This window comes from Hordeum vulgare, chromosome 6H (assembly GCF_904849725.1).
Source record: "Hordeum vulgare subsp. vulgare chromosome 6H, MorexV3_pseudomolecules_assembly, whole genome shotgun sequence".
NCBI lineage: Eukaryota > Viridiplantae > Streptophyta > Magnoliopsida > Poales > Poaceae > Hordeum > Hordeum vulgare.
In genome coordinates, this window is record NC_058523.1 from 522,153,719 (window position 1) to 522,172,806 (window position 19,088).

The 19,088-nt window shown below is 41.0% G+C and overlaps 1 pseudogene; it reads left to right on the forward strand.

The window, feature by feature from the left end:
* The first annotated feature begins 18,573 nt into the window (after positions 1–18,573).
* On the forward strand, positions 18,574–18,671 carry LOC123406607 (annotated as a pseudogene).
* The last annotated feature ends 417 nt before the right edge of the window (positions 18,672–19,088 follow it).

Here is a 19,088-nt window from a genome sequence, read left to right on the forward strand (position 1 = left end):
GACCATCATCCTGCGATCGAGCAGGGAGACCTCTGGCTCTCTCTCTCTCCTGCTCTCTGCTGTCGGACCCCAATCCCTTCTCTCTCTCTCTCTCTCTCTCTCTCTCTCTCTCTCTCCCCCCCTTTTTCCCCCCCCTCTCTCTCTCTCTCTCTCTCTCTCTCTCTCTCTCTCTCTTTTTCTCTCTCAAGGAGGAAGGGGAAGAGAACCCAGCCGCTATAGGGGTCAAAATGAAAACAATTCAAAAAAGAAAAAAAGAACGGATCACACGAGGAAGAGAGCGCGCCCGATAATGCGAGTCCGGCCGCACAGTTCACAACGAATCTCAGAACCAGATCCAACGGCTCACAAATCGGATGAACGTCAATAATTTTCATCCGGATGAAAATTAGCACTCCCGAAGGTTTATGTAAAAGTATGCGAAGTTTTGAAGGAAACTTAACGGATTTGGCTTTTTGGAAGGGCCCATCTGAGACAGTGTATTGGGTAATAACCCACATATTGTAATACTAGATGTTCTTCCTATGACACCACGCATCCTACTATCGGCTTTGACAACATCAGTTAGTACTAATAGGTCATCAGTAAGTCAATTAGTACAAATTAATCAAGACTAAGCCAATTAATATTGTTGAAGATATATTCAAATATTTTAAATTTGTTAGTACTAATAGGTCATCCTACTATCGCGTATTTTAAATTTGTTTAGCACATATCACAAAATTGTTGAAGATGTATTTAAATATTTTTCAGTGCATATAGTAAAATTCTTCAGTTTGTATTTAAATATTGTTCAGCCTATATCTTAAAAATATTCTGTGTGTATTTTAAAACTTGTATAGAGTATAATACTAATTGTTAAAATAATGTAAAAATGTTCATAATTTTCAATATTTTTTGTAATTCTCAAATTTGATTTTTAGGGGTCTTAAAGTTAGTAATGATTTCAATTTTTGTTCACTATATATAAAATAAGTCTGGATCGGGTATAAGAATATCGTCCAGTGTGTGTTTGAGAAAAAGATCACCGTATATTGAAAATATTCAGTGGGTGTTGTAGAAAGTTCATCACATACTACAACAATTTTGGAGTGTATTTTTAAATTCTATGTTCCAAAAAAAAGGTCCAAATTTTGTAATTAGTTACTTTTTGCGCTAGTTCTTATAGAACTGTGCCGCTATTTAGGCACCAAATGCCATCAGGTCGATTGGATGTCCACCCGAATGAGAAACCGGGAAACCCTATTTAGCGCCACACACGTAGTTACAGGCAAATTTTGCTAACCAGTGAATTTTTTAAAAATCGGTGAACTTTTTTAAAAATCGATGATTTTGGTTAAATTCCTGAACATTTATAAAAATCAATCAACATAATTTAAAATTCATGATTTTTTTTCAAAATCAGTGAACTGTTTTTAAAAATTGATGAACTTTTTTCAGAATCAATGATTTGTTTTCGAATACTGTGAACTTTTTGAAAATCAATGAACATATTTCAAAAATTGGTGACCATTTTTTCATAATAATTGAATTTTTTTAGCAAATTTGAACTTTTTGAAATTATGTGAAGTTTTTTCAAATTTTTAATGACCAACGCATTTCTACATGGATCAGCCCATGAGGACGAGCTCTGCAGGCGCGAGTTTCCTTAACTAGCGCTGAAGGCGCCGAATAGGGGATCCCAACTGCGAAGGCTCCTTCTAGCTCGCGTGTGTTGGTCCAGAAGCAGCCGACTCGGCCAACCCAATACACTAGAAAATCATGGGAAAGAAAATCCAAAATGAGCGTCAGAGAAAGAATCGAACACGGGACAACAAGGTTTCTTGGTGACCTCCTATTCGGCGCCTTCAGCGCCGGTCAAGGAAACCGGCGCCTGCAGCGCTCCTCATCATGGGCCGGTTCATGTAGAAATGCGTTGGTAATCAAAAATTTACAAAAATTCACAGAATTTCAAAAAGTTCAAATTTGCAAAACAAGTTCAATTATGATGAAAAAAAGTTCACCAATTTTGAAATATGTTCATGGATTTTCAAAATGGTCATAGAATTCAAAAAAACAACATCGGTTTTGAAAAAAGTTCATCAATTTTGAAAAATAGTTCACTGATTTTGAAAAAAGTTCATGAATTTTCAATTATGTTCATGAATTTTCATAAATGTTCACGAATTTCCAAAAAAAACATCGATTTTAAAAAGTTCACCGATTTAAAAAAAATCACGGCTAAAACAGTTCACGGGCTAAAAAAAGTTCATGAAGGATCTATACATGGGCCAGCCCTTTGCTGAGCGTTGGAGGCACAGGTTAGTAAATTTCACCTGTAACCAGCGGCTGTGACGCTAAATAGGGTTTCCCTTCGCAGTTGGCCGACCCAACAAGATGTTGTCAGTGCAGCGGGCAAAAAGCAGCCGACTTACATGCGCATGGTAGTGTGTATACCTGTATGTTTATCGTGATTCTAAAATAACCTTTATGATTGTTGTTTTTTATTTATTATTTTCCTTTTATTGTTTTCTTATATACATGTATCCCCTTATGTTGGAACTCTAGATTTTTTATATTTGGCAATGTGTTTATATTTTAAAATGATTTTGGGTTTCAGGCTTTCAGCATGTATTAAAAATGTCAATCGCCTATTTAGAAAATGATTATTGGGTATATAAAAATGCTAATCTGTTTTAAAAATGGTAATTTGTTTTTGAAAAATGACCGCCGTCTATTAAGATTTTTTCCATCCGTTGTTTCGAAAAATTTCAACATGTACTAAACAATATTCACCGGGTATGTAGAAAATGTTTGTCATGCATTAAAAAATTATTAGCACGTATTAAAACCTGACCATGTATTTTAAAAGTAGTCAAGGATATTTTGAAATTGTTCAAGTACTTTAACAATGTGTTCACACATCTTTAAAAATCATATTCACGTAATTGATGCTTTTCATGCTTTTTTAAAAGTCTTCATATAAGTAAGTGAAATGTTTGTGTATTCTTAAAAAACTATCTATGCTATTTTAAATAATATAGAGCATATAAGAAAAAAGTTCTTTTAAAATTTAAATAATGTTCACACATTTTAGAAAAACTCATGTATAGTTTTTCTAAAAATATATGTTGAGTGTAGGTATGATAGAGAGAAAGTACAAATCTGAAGAAAAAAATTGATATAGCTTTATACCGTGTTTATGTTATTGTTAAGTTGTTATTAGATAAAAGTAGAAGGAATATATTTCTTTTAAAAAAGGAGACAAAAGTAATAACATACAAAATGAACAATAAAAGGGAAGAAGGGAAACGGTTTTGTAAGAAAAGAAGGTAAAACTGAACATAAAACTAGTTGTAAGAAAACAAATTTGAGAAATGGACACAAAACTTGAATAAAACCGGAACAACAAAAACCATTAGGTGCCCCGCTACTAGGTCTTCTCAAGTTTTATCGTGCTGTGAGTGGGTGTTTGCTCTACCTCGCAATGTTCATGGTATTAGAGGAAGAAGGGGAGGTAGCAGAGTTTGTGGAGATGTCGATTGACGCTGGGGCAGAGGTTGCTCATGGCGGAGCTAGCAACGTATCCTATGTGTAAGCGAGGACTCTGTGGTGGCGAGCTTACCTAGGCTAAATCACCGGAGGAAGGGAGGAGTAAGGGGGCCCTAGGGAAGTTGTGGGGTTTTTATAGGGAGGGGTGACGATGTGGAGCAGGTGGACGTCGGTTCTGCTCACGACATCACGCGTTGTGTCTCTTGGGGAAGATGATGAATAGTGAGAGGCGTAATGTTTTGATAGGTGGGCTGGGTCGACTAAGTTAAGTGAAACAAGTAAAGAGAGGGAGAAACGAGCTGGGCTCACCGAGCTGGTTCCTACAAGATGGGATGGAAAGGCAAGTGGGCCGGTTAGGATTGCTGCCAAAACTGACTTCAACTTTTTAAACTAGAATACTTTAAAAGAGAAAGGCAAATTTTATCTGGAGAGTCAAATAAATCCCAAATGGGCTGAAATTTTGTATGTGGCAATTTCTACATGTTTTAAAGGTCCACTAGCATTTATAAGTTGTGAATTAAATTTGTAAGACATGAAAGCAAGAATTATATTTGAACTAGAGGTGTGATCTAGAAGTGTGCTCAAAATGAGAAACTTTGGGGAAGGCTTTATAATGGGTTGAAAAGATTATGTCCTAAGTTTGGAGGCCTCCATTGAAGAAGAAGATTAGAAAAATAATAATATTTGATCGAAACCCAATAGAAAGAATTGTATTCTAATAAAATAGAAAAATGACCCATACAATATTTTGGAAACTATGAAAAGTTTTACTTAGGTTGAAAAATTTATTGGCATGACGAAATGATAATAGAAAAATTAAATATCAAACACTTTTTAAATTTGGGGAGAAATCCAGGGCTATTACATGAACGCACGAAGCAGAAAACCAGTTCACCTCTCCCGGCAAGCCAAATAACTCACATGAGCGCATCCTATTCAGTGCACATCACCTCAAAGAACGACCAAACACGCATACCCATAAATCTTGCTTTGATTGGCTGGCCAGTATCCCTATGGAACCCAGGTCCATCCGGAGAAGCAAAGAAGAAAACAAAGAGGAAGGAAAACTAGAAAAACTATAGAGTATGTTTAAAATGTTTAAAAAATTATTTTTTTACAAATATCTATTAAAATTGTATAAATAAAAATGCCTATAAATTGTATAATATTTATGAATTTTTTTAGTTTATAAACTGCTCATGAATTTAGATTTTTTTGTGAAATCTAAGAACTGAAATTCAAAAACAATCCGCTAATTAAAAAATGTTCATGAGCTTAGAAAATGTTGTTGAATTTCTCAAGGAGTTCATGAATTCCTGAGACGTTATCCATTTACAAAATTTTCATGGATTTGAAGATTTGTTTATCGACTAGTGTAGGTGTGCCAGGTTCACACGCGGATAGGCTTGAACGAACCACTCCCTCTCATGTGGGGCCACAACTACAAAAACTATCTTACTGTACGAGAAAGCTCAGTTTCTAGAGAGCTTAGTAACTTACTAGAAGGGTTGGGCGTTAGCGTTATTGGATTTTTATACATTTTTACTTCCAGTGTTTCAAAATTACGATGAGTAGTTTTCTAGAAAGTCAAACCTCTTTAAGTTGGACAAAATTGAGAGAAATATACCAATATCATAATATCAAATAGGTATTGATAGATTCATCATAGAACAAATTTATATTTTATATAATCAGTATTGTGAATGTCTTGTCTCTGAACTAGGTCAAAGTTAAAGAAAATTGACTTTTCAATAATTAATACACATTATATCCTAAACCTGACCAAGACATTCTCGTGCAGTATATGGCGTTACATTTTTCTAGGGGATATGAGGGTGCGCGAGATTGATGTATTTTTTGAGCTCGCTACGTAGCGGCGCCACACGGCTGCTTTCCCGTGCGGCGGCTGGCTGGCCACGACGCAAATCGCGTTTAAGCGCATGTTTTGGGATTAAAAAATTATACAAATACGGCTCTTATGTTCAGAAATGTACGAACAACAAAAACTTATACTATTGCATGCATTGCATGCATCTCAATGACAAAAAAGAGCATTTTGGCAGCGCATGCATACAAAGCATTTTCCAGTCCTAGTTAACATCTTATGCATATTTATTGTCAATCTTAAAAAAGTTTTATCTCACAAATTAATAATTTGATTGGAGATTCGACTTTACTGTTTGGTTCGTCTCGACAAAACCTTCAAAATAAGATCCCATGTCGATATGTTTCGTTGATTTTTTTTCGTCGTTCCTAGTTGCCACATTTGTGTCAACATAGTTGTTATCTTACGAATGTACAGTTGTCATAAAAAATTATACATAGTTACCGTGACAATAATTTATACTTTTTAAGTATTGTAGTGTTCTATGAAGCTAAAAAGTGGGTATTAAAGCACTAATAATAAACAAGCAAATGCTTGAACCAGCACAAGTATAATGAATCAAGTTTTTTACTCATTCATGAACGTGATAACCAAGTTGATTTAATGTGAGAACTATATAACAAATAATATGATAAGTAAATCATAATAATCTGGCAAGTACCGACGAAAACAAAAATTATTGAAACATGTTAACATGAGATCTAGTTTTGAAGATCTCGTCGCGATAAAGTTAACGATGAAAGCGGATCATTAATTGAGATAACGGTTTGAAAAATAAATCATTTTTAGAATGCAAATAGCTAGTATAACTCAGCAGCGTGTAAGTGCAAAAAGTAGATTCCCTCTTATACTTCTATTAAACTAATCAATACTACATTATGTTAATCGGTAAATCGTCTCCATCCTTTTAAGATCTGACACATGCGCGCGGCCGCTGCACGGAAAAACATGTGTGCGTAGGAAGCACATTAGATTTTCCCTATATTTTTATATGTTGATTGTCGCTGATCATTGACTTGATCAAGATATGAACCAATTCTAAAATTGAATACCCCATTCAACTAAGAGAGCTCCAAAATTAGAAAGCATAGTAAAATAGAAGAATTGAATGAGAGTACACGTTGAGAAATTATTGATCCGCTCAGAATCGTATGACTCAATTTTAAATTTAAGATCTCAATTGATTTTGATGCCTTCAGAATTAAGGAGCGTAGTGTAGTTAATAGAAGAGAGAGATGGATAGAAAATAGACAGATAGATGCCTAACTACCCATGGTTCAAACCGAAATAAATCGAGTACCTTGCCAAGCATTCTTAAACAAGGCCGCCGCACATGGTTCTTTTTCTCCAGCAGCTAGCAATCTGCGCTTTGTTGCCGTCGGGTAAAGAAACGACGCGACATTCTGCGCGCCCGCCAAATTACCACATTGTTCGAGTGTGAGATAAGATATATAGCATCGGCCAGCAAAATCCCAAATAAAATACCGTCATCCTTTCCAGATTTCGAGCCACATTTTCTGGGGCTGCAGCCCAATATATATGCTTCATTCGTCTGCAACCTCTCTGCTCGCGTGGGTGTTTGGTAACCGCATGACTGCTGGTAACACGTACGCGGCACGCCGATAAAAATACATACCGCCATCGTCGTCGCCGTCACGTTCGTCACCATAGCTCACACGCGCACGAATTTTCTACGTGCTGATCTGGCGCGGGAGTTCGTTGGGATAACATAACACATACGTTAATTTAGACGACGAGAGCTTGCCGAGGCAATAAGTTGAGTAGTTCACAAGTGGACTGCATTCACTGGATAGACCAATCATTGGGTTGCGACTTGTATGTATAACCAACCCCGGTCAAAAACTCTCGTTTTGGGGCAGGAAAAAAGGTCACTCTCCCACGTATATATACAGGAACCATTTCTAGTCCGATCACATCCGGCGCCAATACACTCTCCCAGCTTTCGGTTGGATCCTACCTATCTGAGGTTTTGCAGCTCATGGAAGACCTCGCCGGTTCGATCATGTCGCTCTCGCACAGCGCGCCGCTCTACCTGTTCTTCGACGCCCCCGCCTGGGAGGAGTACTGGCTCCACGAAGACACCGCCGACGGCCACGAGTTTGCCGCGGCTGGCGCCAAGAGCGTCGGGGATGAAGATAACAGCGCCGGGCCGCGAGGGTGCGGCAGGCAGCTGCTCGGCGGTGGCGCGCAGCTCCCTCTGAAGCTGCCGCCGCGGCTGCAGCATCCAGCTGACTGGTCCGCCGCGTCCTCCTCCGCCACTTCGCCGACCACGCACACGCAGGCGCAACTGTGCATGGTGCCGTCGTGGAGCCCGTTCGCGAGCAGCACGAGGCACCGGGACTTCGACCCGTTCGCCGCCGCGCTGGAGAAGGTACGCCGGGATTGGCCCGCCGCGCCCCTGCCCAGCAGGCCCATGCGCCGCTCCAGGTCGCTCTCGCCGCTTCGGGGCGCCGAAACCGCCGCGGCGAACCTAAATATCTCGCACCTCGGGCAGAAGGCGAGCAGGAGGCCACCGCAGAGGAGCACGAGGAGGAGAGGCGTCAAGCACCTGCTGTGCTGGGCTGCGACGGCAAGCTCGGCCGCGGCTCCGGCACTTGGGGAGGACGGCGTCGCGTCTTACCGGCGGCCGAGGCTCTTGGTCTGCTTTGGCTTCTAAGCACGCGAGGCCGTGTCAATTTGAGGCTGCATCGATGCCGAATTGCCGACAAACCAGAGTTAGCCAACTGTCGAACCTCTACAGCTCGAACGAGTTAGCTAACTGTCGAACCTGTACAGCTAATTGACGACTACCTGTTCTTGAAGTACTGTAGAAGATAGCAGTAAACCTATCTTGTACTACAACAGTTCGAACATTTGGTCTCTGAAACTAGTGTTTATCACTCTTAAGGGCATCTTCAACGGGGATCTGGAAATTTCCTTCCCCATCTGTCCGTGGATAGGGGATCAGTCCATGGTTACGGATGTGGGAGATCGCCATCCAACGCTAGCCGCATACATCTGCCAACATTCGAACGACTCTCACGAAATTTGATCAAACACCGATGGATTTAATATAAATACGATGGATTTCATATAAACATGAAGGATTTCATCACATTTACATCCTAGACTGACTATAGAGGTATGATTAATACCTGTTAGAAGGAAGAGAGAGGGATTTGTGTGGAATATGATGAATGTTGTATTGTGCCTTATGGACGAGTATATATAAGAGTACAAATTTGAAGGATAAAAAGCCTCTCCTAAAGATAAGATAGAAGACATATTACAAACCTTAAAATATCAAATACATGTGCATCGAATCTTTACCTAATTCTGTCGGAAAACCCGTCGTGGCTTTTTTGTAGAAAGACCCCTGCCTTTTTATGTATTCAACCTGCAGTCCCGATGTCCGTGGTCATCCCTTCCTCATATCCACTCCCAGGCGACCCGATGCGCCGCTGGCAGCTCTCCTTCACCTCCAGCGCGTCCTCCCGGGCTGCCCCGCCCCGCCCCGCAGCACGCCGCCACCCCATCATCACCTCTAGCGCGCCGTCCCGGGCCGCCCCGCCTTGCCGCACGCCTCCACCCTATCTCCACCTCCAATGCGTCAGCGCGCTGTCCCTGGCCACCCCGCCCCGCCGCATGCCTCCACCCTATCTCCACCTCCAGCGCGTCGTCCTACCCCGCCACATGCTGCCACCCCATCTCCCCATCTCCACCTGAAGCAGTAAGGGAGGCCGACGGGATCGACCATGCTCGGGGCTGCAGGTGCTCGCGACGCTGCCACCGGCGACGCAACGCTCCGGCGAGGCATGGGGCAGGCGAATCCGAGGCGAGGCGGATGGTCGCCGGCAACATCCCGTGGAGCGACGCCGGTAGCCCTCTATAGATGCCGCGGATGTCGTTCTTCTTGTAGATGGTTTGGATGAAGTGTTGAATGCCCTTGAACTGGCGGGCGTCTGTTTGGCCAATGTCGGCTGCAAGGCGGGTATGGGCTATGTCCAGTGGGTAAATGATCACCAGAGTGGTACATCCGGCGGCGGCTCCAGCGATGAAGTTGGTAAGGGCAATTGATGTGAATTTATTGTCTGCTGAGGTTCCTGCATCTTTTAGTATGCTCCTGTACAGGTCCTGCAAGAATAACCACAAGGGATTTATAAACATCAGATAACCATAAGATAGTCTTTCAGAGTTTAATTAATAGTCAATCCGAAATTTCACATCAATATCATTATCAGACTGGGTGTAGTTTCATGCTTGGCCCTCTACATAACTCCCTTCTCGATACTCATCAACTATGCATTCAAGCTTGCAACACTAATAAAACGAGCATGCCTGTATTGTGAAATTGCAGATACCACTATTTAAAATAAATTGAGTGGACAAAAACACAAATAATTATTCCGAACCCTTGGTTATGCTTATTATGACATTACAAGTTGTAGCACAGAATTTCGTTCAACATTAGGATCTAAGATGGGGAGATCTTCGTTCCCTATAACCAGGTGCTAAGATAAACATTTAAGATATTAACTTCAGCTCACAAGTGTTTCCCTCTCAAATCAGTATACATGCCATCAAATTAAATAAGCTGACACACCTGGTCAGAGGTTAACTACCCACCAACAAAAGATGCATGAACCCCTCGACAGCAAGTTCTTAACAGCAACCAGGTAAAGTGGTACCCATCGAAAGTAAGTGGCCCAGCTTCAGATAGAAATATAGGAGAAATGCCTAATTTTGGCCAGTATAGATCAGCTTCACAAACTTAACACCAATATATTTACATTGCCCACACATGTATAATTCACATTCAATAGCTTGTGAGTATTACCCCGCCCCGCTGCATGCCACCACCCCATCTCCACCTCCAGCGCGTCGTCCTACCCGCCACATGCTGCCACCCCATCTCCCCATCTCCACCTAAAGCAGTAAGGGAGGCCGACGGGATCGACCATGCTCGGGGCTGCAGGTGCTTGCGACGCTGCCACTGGCGGCGCGACGTTCCGGCGAGGCATGGGGCAGGCGAATCCGAGGTGAGGCGGATGGTCGCCGGCGTGAGTACGAGGCTCAGGTCAGATCGCTTCTCATGTCTTGTTCGATCCAATGCCCCTTGCTCGTTCATGACTGTGGATTGTGTTCTGGAGTTACAAAGATTTGCGGTAGTTCCACTAATTAGGTTTTGGGGCGGTGCCGAGTCAAATTTGGACTTTATCAACTACTCATTTTCTTGTCTTGGATTGATAGGGAAGGAGTGTTTGGAGTTTAGCAGTTCTATATGCAAGATTTGTTCATACCGACCCATTTTTTTATGCTTTTGTGTTGTGCATTACTGCGAGTCATCTTGATATCTGTGTAGAGTCGCGTTAGTTTTGTATAAATCCTTCAGATTCAGTTTGTTCTGCTGTAGTTCGACATATGTGCTACTACCACATAGCTCTAATCTAGCCTGATTGATCATTGACATGTTGGTGTTTCTATTTGATGGAATAATTGATAAACATGCTCTCAGTAATGAACGAATACTGTCAACAACTCAATATGCTAATCTGGGTATTGGGAGCAGGACAAGGAGTTGGTGCAACTTAAGCGTGAGGCCCGGATGAAGGGTGGGTTCTATGTCAGTCCTGAGGCAAAGCTGATGTTTGTCGTCCGTATCTGTGGAAAAGGGATCACGGTCATTTGCTCCTTGCTATCTACATTCATTTGGGTTTGTGTGGACATGTGTTTAAGCTAATTTTCTGTAACGTTTCACCTCAGTATCAATGCTATGCACCCGAAGACCAAGAAGATCTTGCAGCTTTTGCGTTTGAGGCAGGTGGGTTGATTAATTATTTGGTTCTGTGAATGAACATGTTGCTTGATACATCTACTTCTGTAAATGATTACATATGCTCACTTCTAAAATTTACTTCTACGGATATTTAATGGTGTGTTCCTTAAGGTCAACAAGGCCACCATTAACATGTTGTGTTGGGTTGACCCATATGTTGCTTACGGATCTGTTATCTGTCTACCTTTTGAGTCTTAATTGAATGCATTCCTGTTGTCTTCCTCATCTCCTAATGTAAAATAAATTATAATTGGTCTTTGGTTAGATAAATTTACCTCTGTTGTCTACTGTCTACTATGCCATTTTACTGCTTCAGGCTATGTTGTCTAGCCACTTGCAAGATATTGTGAAAAGTTTAGTCTGAAACCTGAACCATCCTTGCTTCATTTAGTCCCAAGCAATTATGTTAGTTTAGCCGATGATGTTAAATGTTGGTACAAACTATAGGCAATCATTTTTCTCATATGTAGTGCCATCAACCAAGATTCCAAGTGATCAAGTCAGGTCAACTACAAACTTGATATGATGTTGCATTGTTGTTGTCTATACTTTCAAAGCTGGCAATAGGCAGCGTCGACCCAACCATGAGCTGGACAAAACTTGATTAGATTACGACCCGAATATATTGTGATATACAGTCATGAAAATAAGTTTACCAATAACAGGTTTATTGTAGCAGTGAATTTTCCTAATGTATTGTAACTCATTTGCATCTGCCTAACCTTTCATCTTGAATTTTTCCATCTACGAGCAAGATAGAAGCGTTGCACAATCCTTAACCTTGATAATATTATCTTGGATTTGAAATGACGATGCACATTTATTATTCTTATTTTTTTATAGTTGTGAAGACCAAATTAAGAAAATTGTACTGGTTGTGATTTCAATCGGGTCTGAGGCTTCTGTCAAATATAATTATGTCCTTGCTGATTATAATTTTGTTCACATAGATGCATGATGTTTGTTATTCATTTTATTTTGAAATGATCTTGAACTATTCTACCGTCTTGATTGGATATCGACATTGTTCTCCTGACGTTGTTCCCCGCTCACTGTGGTGAATCGAACAACAAATAGAGAACTTCAGAGCCCGGCTATAGACCACCAGAGCACCAACGACAGCCTCAAGCAGATTCAGTAGAGCAAGGTGATGAGTACCCAGTGGGTTGGTCAACCTCAATGATCTTATCGATCGACGGGCCTTACCAGCAGGCGGTGAGTCTTTTCCCTTTGAAACCTGATCATGGATGCCCGCCTAAGTCCATTGAAACCTTTTTTCCCTTTGTCTCCATGGATATGATACAGTAAATGGGGTCAAGGGAAGTTGGTCAGGCTCCAGCATCACATGCATACCATTGATGGCTATCCCTGGAAGATGTATGTTGGTTTGATTTTTTCAAGACCTCGAACTGAAACAATTCACTTGTGACATTTGAATGATGCAAAGGTTTGTTATCTCTGCCTAGGAAATTGTATGCAGATAAGCTGCCCTGATTTTACATGTTGAACCTATTTTTGCAGAACCAAACACTGACGATAAGAGAGATGAATGTGCAGTATGCTAAATTTGGGTATCCAATTCCAAAAGAATTGGATTTTTATTTATATTAGAAGCCAAGTTATCACTAGCTCATGGACAAGGACATCTCAAATTGGCAATAAACACAGACTAATTCGATCCCTCCAACGATGATGTTGTTGTATGTGCATGGCCGAGGAGGGAGGAATTAAAGTAAATAACATCGGCACATGCTCTAATTGAGTGGCCCTTCTATTCTCACAAAAAGGTTGGCTCGCAATGACCATTCATATTTTTATTTTGAATCTGTGGGGTACATATAAATTATGCTTGGTTATTTTTATATTACATATGATATTATGTGTACTCATTTTATCTAGGTTATTTTTTATAACTTGGTTTTTTTGTCAGAAATAAATCGATGAACCGATCCAACCGATGACACCCGCAACTGTTCTGTTTCCCATTCGGTGCCCATTCGGTTTAAAAAATATATAGTTTGATGGTCATGGTGGAAGAACACGGCATGAGGTGCTTTGTATCCCAAAAACGGCGAGCAGACACGAGCATGTGACGGCAGTGCTAGGCACTTCGAGCAGCAGGGAGACTTAAACATAGGGAAAGAGAGGGGAGATAAGTTCATGCCTGCATGTTTTTTAGGGAAAGAGCATGTGCATTGTATTTTTGTGTGCAGCAAGTGTTTTTTGGGCCAAGCCCAAATAATGAAAATAGAACGTTATGTTTCAAAATATTCAACATCCTATAAATCCTTTTACATTTATTATCTTCTGACAATTCTAAATAAAATATTGGATTATTTATTAAACTTTAAATTGTATACAACAATTTCACCATTTGTATATCCCAATGAGAACACATCCACCACTTCTCTTTCACCCGGTTATAGTGATAAGTCGAAGGAGGCGCCACCCAAGGACATGATTATGACTTTCTTAACTATATACTACATGCTCCAAACACCAACAATTCTTTTATTTTACTGCACACAAAGAGCGTGTGTTTTTTTAAGTGAAAGACTATTTCAAAAGAAATTATTTCAAAAAATGTGAGCATTTTAAAACATCTTCACCATTTTATATTTAATATTTCCAAAAATGTAACAACCTTTTTAAGAATGCTTTCATTTATAAAAAATCTCAAAGATTAAATAAATCAAAATTGTTTTTAAAAATCGTGTGTGAAAAAATGTGAAGCTTGTAAAATAAATCCATTTTTAAAAAATGATCAAAAATGTTCCTTTTAAAAAAAGTAAATAACCATGTTCTCTCGAAAAGTAAAAAACTAATGACAAAGTATTCCATGCACAACTACTCTTTCATCAAATGGATGATGTTAAGGTGGCTTTTTCAAATTCATACTTCATACTCCGAAAAGAGATAATCAGAACTGGATATAGGAAATGTTGCGCAATGACGGACACGAAGCAGATTTTGCTCTTTTTTTGGCCGTTGTAACGCACGGGCATTTGTACTAGTATATCTCTAACATCCCCACATAGTCATAGCGGTAGCATTGCAAACAACAAGAGCGCCAAGTTCACATTTACATATTTATTATTTGGAGTCTCTGCACATTAGTTTCAGATATCAATAAACTTATTTTCATGTACAAACTTCTTTCAGTAATGCATTATGGGCTTCATAATTTCCCCCAATATATGTCTTAGGGTTTTGTGAATACCCAAAATAACTAATAAGAAATATTGAATATTTCCAGTAATATTTTTGACAAGTCAAATTATCTCCCCTCATATTTTTATTAAATGAATTACTGGAAATATTTACAAATAAGTTCCAACTTCAAAAAGGAAGGCATAGAAACAAAAATCCCCTAAATAAATCCTTTTATTTTTACACCACAACTGAGAAAGTCATTTTATTCTCACCCATCCATTTGAATGTGGTAAAAGCATATTTCAAAAGAGACGTAAAGAGATAATATACTTTTTGTATAAACCTCTCAACCATCATTTCTTTATTGGATAATAGATTATCCAACTTTCATAATATGGTTTGAAAAGGTTTAAACAAGGTCCCAAAAAGTTTTAATTCCCCTAAAAATCATGGCAATTCACTCAAGAAATTCTTATTCTTAACATTTCAGAATCTGGAAAATTTTGGGATGTTACACTGCAAGTCCACACTTAACAAACAACTGGGTGTGGGACGATTTCTTTTTATCTCAGTTGCAACTCCACCCACAACACACAGTTAGGGGCCCGATCCATTTTGTCCCAGTTGCAATTCAATCCTCGACATGCAACCCGGCCCATTTTTTCCCCAGTTTCAAGTCTATCTTCGATACACAACTAGGAGCGGGGACGATCCCTTTTAGTCCAAGTTGTAGGTCCACCCTCGATATGCAACTGATGGACCCGACATTTTTTTCCAGTTGCATGTGTGTCCTCTTTGTTTTCCTTTTTTACTTTCATTTTTTTCCTTTTTTTTCTTATAAAAATCATATTTTTGTAATGCTAGTTACATGACCATCATGGAATATGCAACTAGAAGTGTCTCCCTCGCCTTTAAACTCCATGTGCCGACGTCATGTCTTCAACATAAGTGCAACAAGCAAGTCTTAAACATTTTCTAAATACATGATTATATATATTTTTTATATTTTTGTAATACTCTCTCTAAATACTCGTGCCTTTTATGTATACATCTGGATTTTTTCATACGCGTTGATTTTTTCCAAATGCATGATTAACATTATTTTCCAATATATAGTTTGCACATTTTTCTGCTGTGTGTTAAAAAAATTTAAATAGACATTGAACATTTATTTGAATACTATGAAACATTTTTTATGCTACATGTATACTTTTTACATTTTTATAAACATTTATAAATGCCACAAACAATTGTTTTTAAAATGTCGCGTACATGTTTTTTGAATTGTAGAAAACATTCTTTTTTAATTACGCCAAAATGTTTATGCTGTACTCCTTAACTATTCACGTAATAAGAAAGACCCTAACTTCTTTGCCCTAGCTTTGATCCAAGGATTGGCCTCATCGACAATGAAGTTGAGCAAAATTTGCGGAGGTGCGCTCTTTTGCCGGAACATTCCTACCTTACGCACGTTTCATATGACCCACGACACCACCATGGTGGTCGATGCCTTTTCTTTTCGGTTGGCGATGCCCACGGTTCGGGGTGGTCATAAAAACCGACAAACCGAATACCGAAACCGAATAAACCAAATTTTCGGTTTTTTGCTGTTGCTACAGTTAAATTCGGTTTTTGCTTTCAGGAACCGAACTCAAATCGGTAGGTTCGGTATGAAGCCGATCACCGAAAGAAAAATCGAATCCTTGAGCGATCCAGTACTCCAGACGACCTCACGTCCTCACGTCGCGCGAAGCTACAACCACTCTCAGCCAGCATATAGTTAGTTTTGGTGATCGTCTTCACGTGGCCGTAGGACCATGAGTTCAACACGCAACAGGCGAGAAGCCTACAACCACTCGCGCCCACTTTTCTTGTGCTCCGGCGCACGTGCAAGCGAAACCAACCACCAGCCAGCTATCACAGGCATGGCCGCATGGGACGTCCAAGTAAACTGAATGGCCCATTCATGCAGGTGAACTATGTAGCAGCACATGACTATCTTATTTGTTTAGTCCCACATCGACTAGCTATCCTCAAATAGATAAGCTCCTCGGCTATATAAGAGGTCTGATGGTTGAGTCAGGATTTGCACTGTAGCTTATCAGCAACAAAACAATTGTTCGGTATAAACCAAAAACCGAACCGAATCTTTGGTTAGTTCTTTTGTGTTGTTATTTCAGTTTTTTAGTTTTACTAACCGAATTAAGAAAAAAACCGAATGGCATAAACCGAATTTTCGGTTTCTACCGAATGCCCACCCCTACCCACAGTCGAACAAGTGCCAGGCCGATGTGTCCAAGTCGTCGGTGCGAAATTTCTGAATCACCAAGTTTCAAAGCGTGAGAGTATAAAGACATCTAAAGAAAAGATGTGGACCACAGTCCTGTACGCCCCCTGCACAGGAAGCAAGGGCCACAGCTTGGCCATCCTCGCTTATCTAATCCGTAAGCCGTCCAGATCCGGTCTTGAAATGCAAGCGAGGCAAAGAACTTGACTTTCGGTGGTGTTCAAACCTTCCAAACCATTTGGTCCATGAGGGAGAAAACCAAACCCAAAAACTATGCCCTATAGGCAGAGGCCGCCGAGTATTACCTAGATTGTGTGTGCTCAAAGAATATCATCCTCAGCAAGCTCATGAAGTTGCACCTCATGCAGAAGCATTCAAAGGATGAAAAACTTGCATGACATGCTCGATGGAAATTGATGCAGGCGGTCTGATTTTGAGTATCCATGCTTTTTTCCAACGATTTCGGAAGGAAGACTCAAAAATGAATGGAGCGATATCCTTATGCTTGCGGCCAAGAATCCAAAGGAAGTTACAAAATGAAGTCCTCACACCATTCCCGACCTGTAATGGTATTATAGGCGTAGAATAAGTCGAGGTCTTCCGCGTCGCATGGGTTCCCGGTCCCTATCAATAACTTTATGGGATTGTTTCACTCGTATCAAGGCCACCGTCCGCACAAACTTGTTGATGTTAAGAACTCCAAGCCCACCATAAGCAAGCGGGCGATTGACCATGTCCCAATTAGTTTTGTATTTTGCGTTGGTGATGCCTCTCTAAAATATACACGAATATAAAGCTTATATGAGAAACAAAATTATTGGGAGGGAAAAGGATGAGCCATCGAACGGGAAATAAAGTGGAGGGTAGCGTAGCCTGAACTGAACGTAAAAAAAACTGAACGGACGCCCAAGACACTAGCGAGGCGAGCTTCCGCCTCGCCGCAAGCACCTGGATAACAGAAGAAAACAATCAAAGAAAATAAAAACAAAGTTAAAAACTGATGAAAATAAAATCAATTTAGATGTTACATAACTATGTCATCATGTCCAGATGTATCCCTATACACATCCGATAGATAATGTCGTCTGAGACGGGAAAAAAGGTACTCGTCCTCCATGTTAAACATTGTATATCTCGGTGGTATATAAACCGAGTTGTTAGGCGTGCGCGTGTGTGTTTATCTCTATTGTAAACGTGTTGGGGTTGTTAGGATTAGATCTCCTCTTCTGTTTATATTCTTGGAGATCAATCTACACCCCCAACCGATATGTAATCTTCTTCTATATAAACACGGACACGCCCTGCCGAAAGGTATGCGCTTAAGCCTCTCGTTTTACATGGTATACAGAGCAAACTCTTCCCATCGCATCTACGAGCGCCATGTCGTCCTCCCCCTCTGTCGCCATGGCGGTTCCCTCTCTCGCGTCGCTAGGTCACACCGTGACAGAAAAACTCACCAGGGAAAACTTCCTGGTGTGGAAGACCCAGGTCATACCACACATCAGGGCCGCCGGCATGGTCGGCTACCTGGACGGCACCATCAAGGAACCAGCCTCGACCTTGACAACGAAGAAGAAGGTCTCCGGCAAGAAGGTGGCGGAGGAGGTGGCCAACCCGAAGCACTCGATCTGGGTGACCCAAGACCAGCAGGTCCTCACCTTCCTCCTTGCCACCATGACTCGAGAAGTGTTGCTCCAGGTGAACAATCTCAACACTGCAGCGACCGTTTGGGCGGCTGTTCTGCAGAGCTTCTCATCTCAATCTCGAGCCAAGATAAGTCAACTTCGTTCTCAGATTGGTCGTACCCGCAAGGGAGATCTTTCTGCTGCTGCATATTTTTGCAAGATGATAACCATTGTCGATGAACTGGCGGCTGCTGGTAAGCCACTTGATGAAGATGAGGTAGTCTCGCATATCTTGGAAGGTCTTGATGCAGATTACAATCCTTTCGTCTCTGCCATATCCATGCGTGTGGATCAAGGAGTAGGCCTGAATGAGCTCTACTCCCTCCTGCTCTCGACCGAAGCTCGCATCGACGCCCAGAGCACCTACACCAACTCCAGCACCAATCTTGCCTCCAAGGGGGGCAACCGTGGTGGCTTCAGCCACCCATCTGGTGGCAACTCCAGAGGGGGCGGCAACTCTCGCGGCAACAACAACTCTGGAGGCTGGGGCTCTCGTCCCACCAATACCTCCAGCAACTCCGACACTCGCCAGGGTGGGGGAGACATCATCAGGTGCCAATTCTGCAAGCTTGAGGGCCACGGAGCTTGGCGCTGCAAGAAAATGTATGACCGCAACTACAACAACAACTTTAACGCCAGACAGGAGGTGGAGGTGGTGGTGATCGTTCTGCAAACACTGCTACAAACTCCTATGGCGTAGATACCAATTGGTAT